Source organism: Triticum dicoccoides, chromosome 7A (genome assembly GCF_002162155.2).
Source record: "Triticum dicoccoides isolate Atlit2015 ecotype Zavitan chromosome 7A, WEW_v2.0, whole genome shotgun sequence".
Classification (NCBI taxonomy): domain Eukaryota; kingdom Viridiplantae; phylum Streptophyta; class Magnoliopsida; order Poales; family Poaceae; genus Triticum; species Triticum dicoccoides.
In genome coordinates this window covers 675,851,548-675,864,026 of record NC_041392.1, presented here as the reverse complement: position 1 = coordinate 675,864,026, position 12,479 = coordinate 675,851,548, and the positions used below count along the sequence as shown (strand labels likewise).

The 12,479-nt window shown below is 48.9% G+C and overlaps 1 pseudogene; it reads right to left on the bottom strand.

Moving 5' to 3' along the window:
- Positions 1 to 7,613: 7,613 nt before the first annotated feature.
- Positions 7,614 to 8,678, bottom strand: LOC119328088 (annotated as a pseudogene).
- Positions 8,679 to 12,479: the final 3,801 nt, after the last annotated feature.

Below are 12,479 nucleotides of genomic sequence, written 5' to 3'. Positions count from 1 at the left end.
CTTCTCGGAATTTTAGTTAGCCACTTATTGCAAAATTGTTCAATTACGTTGTTTGGCTTAATTTAGTTTGCTACTGATTACATAATGACACAGCCTGTTAATCATATTGTAGACCGCGCCTATCTATGTGTTTGATACTTACTATTAAGAATTACGTGTTTGCCTTAACTTAAATATCTACTTGTTTGTTTAACTGCTTTGTTGCTGCAACAACGGGTTACAATGATGTTAATAACTACTTTTCAGCATCCAATTGAAACTCTTTAATTCCTTGTTTGTTTAACTGGTTTGCTGTTATAACTCCCAGTTGAGATGTTTTGCTAACTTCAACTTTTCTGAATCCAATCGGAACTTTAATGGCAAAACAGGTTAGCCTAAGATCAAAGAGCGAGGTCCCCATGGACGTTGCATCATCCCACAGCAGTGGCACCGGCCCAATCGTGCATTATGGATTGCCAACTGCTGATGCTCTAGAGGCTAAACTAGTGGTAGAAAGAGATTCTGCTTCTGCACTTAGAGATGAAGTTGACATGTTGAGGAAGCAAACAACACAATCACAAGCAGTACTCAAGACAACCATTAAATATTTGATGGATTTCAAAACGAAGGAAGCTGAGACTGACCAGATTGTTAAGGTCCTGAAGGAAAAAAGAAAATTAAATTCCTACTTGGTAAATCACAGGTGAAATGTTCTTTCCATAGTTGAATAACCTTTGTGTTGTCTGTTCATGTAATCAATCAAACCATTTGTTTTAGAGATCATGTAATAATTGTTTTTTTTGTTTTTTTGTTTGTAATTTTATTTGAGCACAAGTCTATATTAATTGATAAGACTCGGAGACATTTCATTTGGATTGCTGTGCCAGACCTATAAATATGCCGATCGGGCTGAATGTGCATTCAGCAATAGTAGTATAGATGGACCATAAGTGGCACGCATCGGAAAGGGCCAAGATGCTGGCTAAAAAAAGGATGCTGTTGTAGCCAAAAAAAGTACAGCGGCCTGGCTTATGTATGTTAGTTGATATTATTGATCCATATACTCTATAAGTGTTTATATGTCTGTTAGTTTCGTACATTCTTGGTTGATTGACTCGGTATTTGAATCTTGATACATCGCTTGTGTACATATCTAAATGGGAGTACACATTATGCTGCGTGTGACATTTGAGCTGGACATGAAGTGTTCCAAATATTTGAATTCACCTTAACTGGATTCTAGTTTCTGAATTTGAGTATCGGCATTTGTAAACCATATTCATATATGACAGTGGAATACATCTTTGTCGTCCTTTTGAAGATATATAAAAACACATAGAATGATTTATAAAGATTCATATAGGAATACAAAATGGATTCGAATTTAGTTGCCAGGGTAAACGTGGATGCTTATTGTCCCAAAATTTGAAAGAAACAGCAAAATGTCCACTCCCACATCGGCTGCCCGAAGCCAAGTGTTTGGGAGATGGAAATTACTGTCTACCCATTACACGGACAATCCATCGACCCGATTTCCACTGCTCTAAATAGGGGTAGGTTAGTAACTTCAATTAGACGTGACACGACCGCCTCTGAGCCCATTCCGACACGATGGGCGTCAAACATGGGCGGCAAAACTCATTTGATTCAAGCTCGTCCGAAAGACCTCTGTTTCTCCCTCCATTCCCCATTCATACACGGTGGGCGGCAAAACACCCTCTCCTCGTCCGAAATAGATGTAGGCTAATATTTTAAATAGGGGCAGATGTGTAACTTCCATCAGACGTGACACAACCGCCCTACCTGTCAGCCCCGTTCATACACCATGGGCGCCGACCGTGGGCGGCAAAACACCCTCTCCTCGCCCGAAATAGTTACCGGCAAATATTTGGGAGATGCGAGATTACTGTCCTATCCCCAACCAACGAGACATCCAAATTTGAAACGGGGGATAAGTTCGTAACTTTCCCATATTTCAGACAGGCACGTCCCAAAAACATGGTTCCCCGTACCTCTCCCTCCATTTTCCCATTCATACACCGTCCGTGCTAGAACACCCCATTCCCACACCAGCCTCCGTCCGCCACCCCATCCATTGCCGCCGTCCTCCACCACATCCATCGCCACCATCCTCCACCATGCCGGAGCGCCTACCAAGACCGCGTCGTCCACTGCTAGAGATGGACGTTTCTCATCCATGGTGACGAACCAATAGCCTTGCATTGCGTCTTCTCGCTTCATCGGCGTCGTCGTCCTCTTTGCCGGGGCCGCTCACACGACCTTCTCTTCCACCGCAATGGGACTTATCCCTTGATGCACCCGTCTACCGTCGCAGATCTGCTTCAACGCCACCGACAGCCATCGCACCCCCGATGCCTACACGGGGCCGCAAAAGAGGTGGTACTTCATATCTCCTCAACTTTTTGATCTCAACCAGAAAATAGATCTTAACTTGGTTACTCTAGTTTCTTTTCAGCTCTTAGAATTTAGTTCTTAGTTCGAAGCAAACAATGGATTCTAAATATCATTTCTCCCGTTTGCAGCTTCAAATCTGCCATGGCACAGCCATAATACGGTTTAATTGATCAGGCTTAGGGTTTAATTGATCATGTTGGTTCCGTGGTGGTTTCTTTAATAGAAATCGGAGGGGAAACCCTCTTTTGCTAAAAAATGTGCTTAGAGTTTCCCCCTTTTATGATCACTATACGATCAGAATACATGCTTCGTGTCATAATAACACTGCTCCACCCATCAAGCTAAACAAGCTTAGTTGTTCAAATACGAATCTAATATTATTAAAACAGAGTTGTTTAATTGGTCAGCTAAATGTTCCTAAATTAGTTTCGAAAATGCATGTTCGCCGCTCGGGTGTGTATCTCTGTGTGTGGTCTGGTCAGCACGGTTGGGGAGGTGAACTTTGCATATGCAGGGGTTTATAGGGAGACACTCTCCGAGTTGAAACCGCAATGCATTCCATAGATAATCTGACTACTTTTTATGTTTTCATGAATCTCATATTCTGAACAGCATCATAATGATTATGAGCTTGCGCGCATGGAAAGAATAAAGCAGAACAATGCCATGGCTGTCAAACTTGGCATTAAGGGACTGAAATCAAGTCTGGATGCAATGCAATGCAAACACTCTCCACCTACAGATTCATGCTCAGAATATGATCCTAACAGTGATTCTGAGCTAGAGGGAGACCTAAGTCAATGTAGCTCCCTATTGGAGGAGTCAGAGGAAGATGCCCTATCTTATTCACCCATCAAGGTACTTGCTCTAACTTTCCAAGGTTACATTGCTCACACATATCTTGCAACTGATGCTTTGCATTGCTTCTACTTCGTTGAACTGCCATTAGCTTAGTTTACACACCGTGTATGTGAATACGCCCTGCCTATCCATTTTCAGTACATATTCCATCTGTCATCATACCATATTTATCCATTCAAATGTTGTTCTTGTGTATCAGACGTTCAAAAGGAAGAGGGCGATTGCTGATCGTGGAGGAGCATAAGCAAAGTATTTAGAAAAGGTAGTGGCACCTGATAAATCAAATAGCCCATTAGGTGTAGTTGCAATATCACCTGACCCACAAAATACCCCAACTCTAGCAGACTCTAGCCCTACTACACTGGTCATTTTTGATGCCCCAACTCAGCAGACCCCAACTGCAGCAAACAATATGATTATGCCAGTTGAAATAGCACCAGCTGTACGACGCAAAACCCCCATTCCAGCAAAGAGTACACCAAATCCAGTTGCCAAATCCCTTTTCGAACCAGAGAGCCCCAATTGCAGCAAATAGGACCCCTGTTCCATTTCTTCCCAGTTTAGAAGGCGAAGCTTATGTTGTTGTCAGGAACTTTGTGCGCATGTTTCCTTCATGGAAAGATTATACCGCAGACACAGAACAATTTCCAGTCTTCCTCCGCAACTTACGCGTAAGTAATGTACTAATGTTATTCATGGTCATTACTGGATATGTTTCTGCTGACAGAAGACATAAGATTTCATTCTTTTAAATAGGCGAGGCGCAAACTGGATTGTGATGACGAGCAAGGGTTGGTTGCGCTTTTCAAGCACTCATTGATGAAGTATCGTTCCTACCCGAGGCAAGCGCACTTCGATGGCAAGCCTCTGAACGAAATTTCTGTAAAGTCTCCGGTGCTACATTTATCCGACGGTGACTGGAATAATCTTGTTACACATTGGTCTTAGCTGCAGCGTAAGGTACTGTCTATGATATCACATCACAATTTGAACTACATTTCTGCATTTGCCTTAATGTCTCACTTGTATGAAAACTGTTAGCAGAAGGACATTCGTTCTCAAGGGACCACAGAATCTCGCAACTATACTGCACACTTCATCGCTCTTGTGAGTACCTCTTGCCCTGTATGACCATATTTACTTTCATAGTTGTTTGATTATGTAGCATCACTGCACATGTTAGCCTCGTAATCGTCCATTTGGTGGACATTATAAGATCCGTATGGACTCTTACATAAATTTAGAATCAACCCAATGCTTTTGAAGAGGTTTAGCTCTGCAGTCCTCTTGTAAGGACTGAACGTGGTCTATCACTGTACTTACATTAACAACTACTCCCTCCGTCCCATAATATAAGAACGTTTTATATAGTACACCAGTGCTCAAAACACTCTTGTATTATGGGAAGAGGGATTGGTTCATTTTGTAGCATTATGCATCTTATCTCCCTCGCCCACCATTTACTAAAAAAGATCAGATCTATATTTAATCTTACCAACAAGTAGAATACACAGACAATGCCAGTGCAGAAGTGTAGCCCATTGCTCTTGTCAGTACATTTTGTCCTGTAACGCTTGTACTTCCAGGGATTGGTAGTTAATTATGTAGCATCAATCTGCATCTTATCTTCATTATCCTCTATCCCTTCTAGTATTATCATATCTATAATTACTTTCTACAAAATGTAGAGTACAAGCAATGCTTATGAAGAAGATTATGTGCTGAAATTCTTGAGTTATCCTTCCCTTGCCATGGAGAAGGGCATTATAAAGCCGGTGTTAACTGTTAATGTAAGTCAGTCCTTCTAAAGCCTTTATCCTCAACTGCTGTTTAATTTGCTCACACTCCCTATCGTTTACTGTTGTTTAGTTTGTTGTTTCTACCAAAATGCATGTTCGTAAGAACCGTAAGTTCTAAGTTTTACTTGTAAAACCAAATTCCTTATTCATACCATGCACATTACTTAATACTCCCTATATGTATGCTTGTTTTTGTGGATCTATAATCTAATGTGTGGTGAAGCAGCCCACGTTTGCACCTTGTCATCTCCTGTTTTATCTTACTGATGTGGCTGGTGATATGAACAACATGCCATGCACATTATCCAAAATAGATACAATGATTTTCTTTGCCCTTCATCTATGCTTGTTATGTTGACATGGTAATCCAGTAGTGTGGTGAAGCTCCCCGCATTATGAACAATGCCAAATTATGCTATTGATATTTTGAACATACTCTTTATTTTCTAATTTGAAATTGGATAGAATTGACAGAACAGTTATCATCTTTGTCTATACACGTGCAAAACATGTCATCTCTCTGCTTTGTTTCAGGGTGATATGCCTGATGGCATGCACAAGTCTGCTGAAGGCTGTGAGACAAACCCAACATATATTGCAGCAAAGAAGGCAAAACATCTTGAAGATAGCGAAACAACCCCAAAATCTTGTCTTGATGCAGTGTTCAAGTTACTTGAGATTAACAGTCAGACAAGCTCACAGAATTCATTGTCTGAATCAGTTCGACTTCTTCAGTCCCAAGTTCTAGCAGAAAGGCATTCTGCAACTCAACTTCGACTTGAAGTCCTATCTCTAAGAAAGATTGCGGAGAACACCAATGAGAACCTCATCGCTAAACAACTACACCTAGAAGCTATGACCGACATGCTAGGCCGGTCTCACAGTCTTGCTCAGCAGCTTGCGCAGCAGTTCCCCCGCAAGGCTAACCTTTCTTGAACTATCTTGGAAGTGGTCTCGGTTCAATATTATTTCGTTACGCTGCAATGGTGCCCAGTTTTTGTAATCTGCTTCTTCGTTGCGCTTTATGATCACTGGTGGCGAACTTTGATGCCCAGTGGATGTAATATACCTTAAATCCTTTATTGTGTAGTGTAGGTTTATTCTTAGTTACTATGCCGTAATTTCTTTATTGTATAGAGTAGGTTTGTTCTTAATTCCTACTAGTTACGCAGCAACCCGAAATGAACCCTGGCCCATGATTGTGCGAATCAAATCACGAGCTTTTAACAGGCCAAAATTGTCTGGGTCCTTGTTTGGCCCAATCAGATATCGACTACGAGCAGGCCGGATGCAAACCGGGCCATAGTTAGGCCCAATTATATGACGGGCTTTTAACAGGCCGAAATTAATATAGAGCCGAAATGTTAAACGGGCCCTTAACTGGCCAAAGCTAATATCAGGCCGAATTACTAAGTGGGCCTTTAGCAAGTGGGCCCAAAAGCATATTGTCCAGTTGACAGGCCGAATCTGATATGGGCCATAATTGAGCCCAAAGCCTCTTAAAGGGCCGGACCTGATCTGGGCCGTAATTTGGCCCAGAAAGTGGTAGGCTTTTAATGGGCCGGATCTCATATGGGCCACTATTAGGCCCGGAGCGTGGCAGGCCATTGGACCGGATCAAATTTGGGCCGGCATTTGGCCCAAAACATGGCAGCCAGTTAATGGGCCAACCTACTAGGGTCCTCAAAATCTTGTGGGCCTACAGCTGGGCCGGCCCATTAATGTCGGCGAAATCTCGTGGGGCTTTAGCTGGGCCGGCCCATTATGACCCACAAGAATCTTATGGGCCTTTACCTGGGCCGGCCCATTATGGCACGCAAAAATCTTGTGGGCCTTTACCTGGGCCGGCCCATTATGGCCCGCAAAATCTTGTGGGCCTTTAGCTGGGCCAGCCCATTATGGTCCGCAAAATCTCATGGGCCTTTAGCTGGGCCGGCCCATTATGGTCCGCAAAATCTTGTGGGCCTTTAGTTGGGCCGGCCCATTTAAACTTGTTGGGCCGTGCCACATGTCGACGTATCATAGGCGCCTTCTGTCCAGTGAGTGGATGACATCTGTCCCGACGATGAGCCGACACGTGTTTCCTCTAGCCAATGATGATTTTACACGTGGAAAATCCCCATTGGTCGGGGCTATTAACGGGTTATCGGATCGAAAACCCGACCCGATAGCTTAACGGTGTTCCGTTACGGTGGATGCCACATGTCGGTCACCCTTGACGAAAGCACTTCTGTGACGCGTGATTTATCGTCTGGAAGTGGACACTTCCATGATGATAATTTTGGTAATGTCATGGAACACTTCTACAACAGCACATGTATGACTATCTTAATTCTATCATAAATTTGTCATGGATGTACATGCATGACAAAAAAGCGACCTACTGTGAAAAACACGTATCATCACGAAAGTGTATTTTTTTGTAGTGTACATTCATCCATAACAGGCACAACCAGAGACTAACCTACTCGAGACGTAAGGAAACTAGACAAGCACAAAGAGAGACTACACATCACTGAAATTTGGACCTCTGATAGCACCGAACTATGTATCAGCTCTTTATCCGACGCACAGACTCGACTTGAGAAGGTCAGCCAACACCGAAGGGAGGCTTGCCACCAGGTACTTGTACCCCTCCGTTGCCAACACAGCATCAAGAACCTCACGATTTCTAATGATGAACTGGACGCACTTCGCCTTGAGCCGTGGACAGTTGTGCTGCTCGGCAAGAGCCAGAGACGTCGCTGCAGTGTCGACATTGATGCCATCAGAGAGCTTGCCTTCACAGATCAGCTTGAGCCTGTCCAGCCCGTATCTGTCAGCAGCTGCAAGCAAGTGCTGGGCTAACATTGTCACCTCCTCACCCTTCTCGTGGAATTCAGCCACAGTATCAGTGTAGATGTAGTGAAGCAGGGCCTTGAACACCGCAGCCTTCATGTCCTCGATCACCACACTCTGTGAGCATTTCTCCTTCATGTCTCCAAAGAACTGAGCCATGAAAACCGGAGACCTCGCGGCCAGTATGCTCTTATGTGCGGTAAAGGACTCGCCGGACACGAGGAACGTGACGTCTGCCCTGGCCTCGCTCTACAGGAGTAGAGCCAGGTGCCAGCCCAAGTTTGAGGATGGCACCGGCACTTCTTCGACAGGGTCCGTCACCATATCAGGCAGCTCCTTAAGAACCTCAATGCTGCATTCCATTGTGAAGGAATCACCTCGGAGAAACGCCGACGCCGCCAGCGCGCGCCGCCCGACGACCGCCGCCTTGGTCGAGCATTCCTGGGGGTGACTGAACACCTTTGAGATGCTGATTTCATTGGACGGTTTGAGTATCCCCTCTCGGGTCGACCAGCCGGCATCCTATGGCCACCCTCACGCTGCCCCTGCGGGGCTTGCTGTTGCTGAGGAAGGCCACCTCCAGCACCACGTACGCGCCGCCGCCGGCAAAGCTCATCGTGGGGTAGACGCGGACCACCCACTCATACTCGTCGAAGCTCCACCTGGATCTGACGCAGTCGTCGTGGTCCATGCTCTCGGTCAGGCTGAAGCCGTCGATCTTGAGCATCCGCACCGAGCGCGCGACGGCGGTGAAGCTTATGCAGGTGTTCTCCATGGTGAAGGCCTGTGCCTCAGATCAGAAGGGTGGACATGGACGCGTGTGAGCACGATTCAGCAGGCGAAGAGAAAGGCGTGGAGGCAGAGGAGGCGAAGGGCAGCTCACTGACGTCACTCGAGGCTGGATATGAGTGTTAGAGGGAGAGAGGGATTGGTGGAATAGTTGTTGTATTGCTTGAGCCTCGTGGGCATATATATAGGAGTACAATGATCTACTTGGAGTACAAGGCAAGCCAGAATATTTCCTAGTCTAACCTATGTTTCCTAATACAATCACGTTACTCGACATCCCCCCGCAGTCACAACGGTAGCGATGCAGACGGTGAGACTGGAGAAGAATCCGAAGGCAAGCCGACGGACACCCCCCACAGTCGTAACGGTCGATGCATCGCTGAGTCGTGGCTGGAGTGGAAACCAACGAGGTTGCTCAAGCGGGCGGTAGCCCTTTGTGCCGTTTGTCGATGTAGCCGAGAGCGTGGGTGGTGGAGCCGTGGTCGAGGTAGCCGTGCGAAGAATGCCGTGGTCGATGTCGAGTCGGGGTAGCCGGTGTCGAGGAAGTCGCCGTGGAGCCGCGGGCGCAAGGGGGCGCCGAGTTAGCATGGGCGCAGTGGTGTCGAAGTAGTGGTGCGCCAGGAAGTAGATGATGTTGACGACGCGTCGCGGCGGGTTTGCCAAGCCCGGGGACACATCGTGGACGAAGGCACGCACCGGTGTTGCCAGCACCGGGCATGCGTAGACGGACGAAGACGAAGTTGACGAAGCGCCGCGCCAGGCTTGCCAGGCCCGGGGACACGTCGTGGACGAAGGCACGCGGCGGTGTTGCCAGCACCGGGCATGCGTAGACGAGGGACCTGCACGAGCTGTACACCATATCGGAGAAGTCGGAGAGGTCAGCAGAAAAGGACTCGACGACGGTTGCGGCGCCAATCGGCGCGGGGCCAATGTCGCCCGCGGTTGTCGGAGTAGATGAAGCGGTCGGGGTAGATGATGGTGACGCTGGCGACGAACTGGTGCTGGACGAAGACGAAGGGGGTGGACGGGCGGCGGCGGCAGCTACAAAGGTAGCGGCGGCGGCGGCCAAAGAAGAGCGGCAGCGGCGGCCTGAAGGCGGCGGCGGCGGCTAGGTTAGGAGTGCGGCGGCGGTGCTCGACGTAGGCGAAGAACCCTGACAGCATGACGAAGACCGGCGTGGACGGTGGCGTTCCCGCGCCAAGGGAGACGGCGCGGCGCATACCACGGGAGGTCGACGCGCGGTGACGGCGGTGGACCGCGGGCCGCGACGCTACGGCCCGAAGGGGCGACGCGGCGGCGGCGGGCAGGTCGGGGTGACGACGGAAGACCTCGGGACGGTCGCAGGGACCGCGGGCCGCGGTGCTATAGCCCGAAGGGGCGGCACAGCGGCGGAGCACGGGGTGGTGCAACCGCGTGGACGGCCTCGAGACGGCGGCGTGGACCGCGTGCCACGCTCGCTACGGCCCGACGGGGCGACGCAGTGGCGGCGCGAGGGTCGGTGCAGCCACGGGGACGGCCTGGAGTGGACGACCTCGGGGCGGCGGTAGACCGCGGGCCGCGGCACTACGGCCCGAAGGGGCGACGCAGCGGTGACGCGGGTCGGTGCAGCCGGGAGGAGAACCACGGGGCGGCGGCGCTGCGGCCCGACGGGGCGACGCAGCGGCAGCCCGTTGCTCGATCGACGGAGGGGCGCGCTGAACTCGGAGACGATCTTCACGGGACCTGCGAAGGCGCGCCTAACCGACGGGCCAGGTCGGTCGCGCGGCGTAGATGAGGCTGATAGCGGCGGCGAACGGGTGATCAAGCCGATCGCGCGCGAGGTCGGGGACACCGCTCGGTGAAGGCGTGGTGGCGGCGGAGTCCGAGATGAAGCCGGCGGCGGCGGGCGGCAGGGCGGCTATGATTGGCCGCCGCATGGCGCGAGGCCGCCGGGTCGGGAAGATGCAGGAGTCCCGGTCGGAGCAGGCGGTGACGGCCGGCGTAGATCGACGGGCGGGCCGTCGCGCGAACGGCGGCGGTGAAGGGCCGCCGCATGATGCGAGGCCGCCGGGTCGGGGCGACCGGCGGGTAGACGCGTGGACGACGCGCGAGGCCGCCAGGTCGGTGAAGACGCCGGTGTAGTCGATGCCGAAGTCGGAGTAGAGGCGCACGGGGTCGATGGCGGTGGTGGGCGACGCAAACCGGATCACAAAGACCGGAAAACCAAAAAGTAGACGCCGATCAAAGCGACCGGCGAGAGAGAAAAACCCAGATCAAAGGATCGGGAAAAAAAGACTCTCTAGGGCAGCCGGCCAACACGGCCGGCGGACGAACCCTAGGTACGGGCGGCGCGGCCCCCGGCGGCGGTCATGGAGGCCGACCGCCCCAGGGGCGGCGCGCAAGTGCGGAAGCGGCGGCGGCTAGGGTTTAGGATCGACTTGCGATAGATACCATGTTAGAGGGAGAGAGGGATTGGTGGAATAGTTGTTGTATTGCTTGAGCCTCGTGGGCATATATATAGGAGTACAATGATCTACTTGGAGTACAAGGCAAGCCAGAATATTTCCTAGTCTAACCTATGTTTCCTAATACAATCACGTTACTCAACAATGAGGACCCTGCGCGAGCGCCGACAGATGAGGGCTAGGCCTGGTGTCCCGGTGTCGGCGAGGCTGGCCGGCTTGCTCGACGAGCCGGACCCGCGTTTGGCTGGTGGATCCGGCCGGATTTGGGGGCCCGACGAGCCGGACCCGCGATTGGCTGGTGGAGGCCGGCGGCGCCGGGGAGGAGAAGGTGGAGGTGGCAAGTGAGTAGGATTCCAACTTTTTTTTTGAGAAATGAGTAGGATTCCGACTGATTGGGCAAAGCTCGTCAAACGGGCCAGCACGGCACACGGTTAGTAAACGGGCCGTCCCGTGCCGGCCCGCATGCTGCACTCTCGAGCCCAGGCACGCCCCAACTGCTATTCGGGGCGGCACGGCGGCACAGCAGGCACGCTGGCTGTTACCTTGAAAAAATGTCTGGATTTTGAAAAGAAAAATGTTGTTTTTTATGTGGACATTCTCGTTTTTTCAACAGGATTGTTTATTAATGCTAAAAATCTGACGTCAGATCGAGCATTTGTTATGGCAATTTGTGTTGGCGTGAGCCGTAAGGATAGCATATTTAGTTTGCAAGCAAATAATTTCCTAACAAAAAATGATCGAGCATTTGTTATGGCAATTTGTGTTGGCGTGAGCCGTAAGGATAGCATATTTAGTTTTCGTAGGTTTGAATAGTACTACACTGCTACCGGCCGCCACATTGTTTTTCATTCGTGAAAGTAACTAGTTTTTCTCTAGCAAGTTATTACGATCGAATGTTTCGATTCGGTTTTATTTGTGTTGCTTTGGTTTTATCCGTGTTTCGCTCGCTCACTTGGTTGTTTCTTCTGGTTTATCTGTGTTGCCTTGGTTTTATCCTTTGTTTCGCTCGCTTGCTTGGATGTTTCTCTCTGTTTTTATCTATGTTGCCTTGGTTTTATCCTTTAGCCTTTTTCTTCAGCTCGCTCTACTGCTAGCTCAAAAAGAATACTTCCATCACTTTTATTTGAGAAAGTACATTAAATCGAAAGATGTGCAAGGATTTAAAAATGATGCAAATTAAATAAATCATAAATTGTGATTTTTTGAAGTATTTCAAATAATATTCATGAATTTAAAAAATGGTTTGCAAATTTAAAAAATGTTAACAGACCTTAAAAAGTTCATGAACTTTCAAAATATTCACTTTAAAAATTATTCATAAAATTTAATATATGTTCATTGGTTTTAAAAAAAT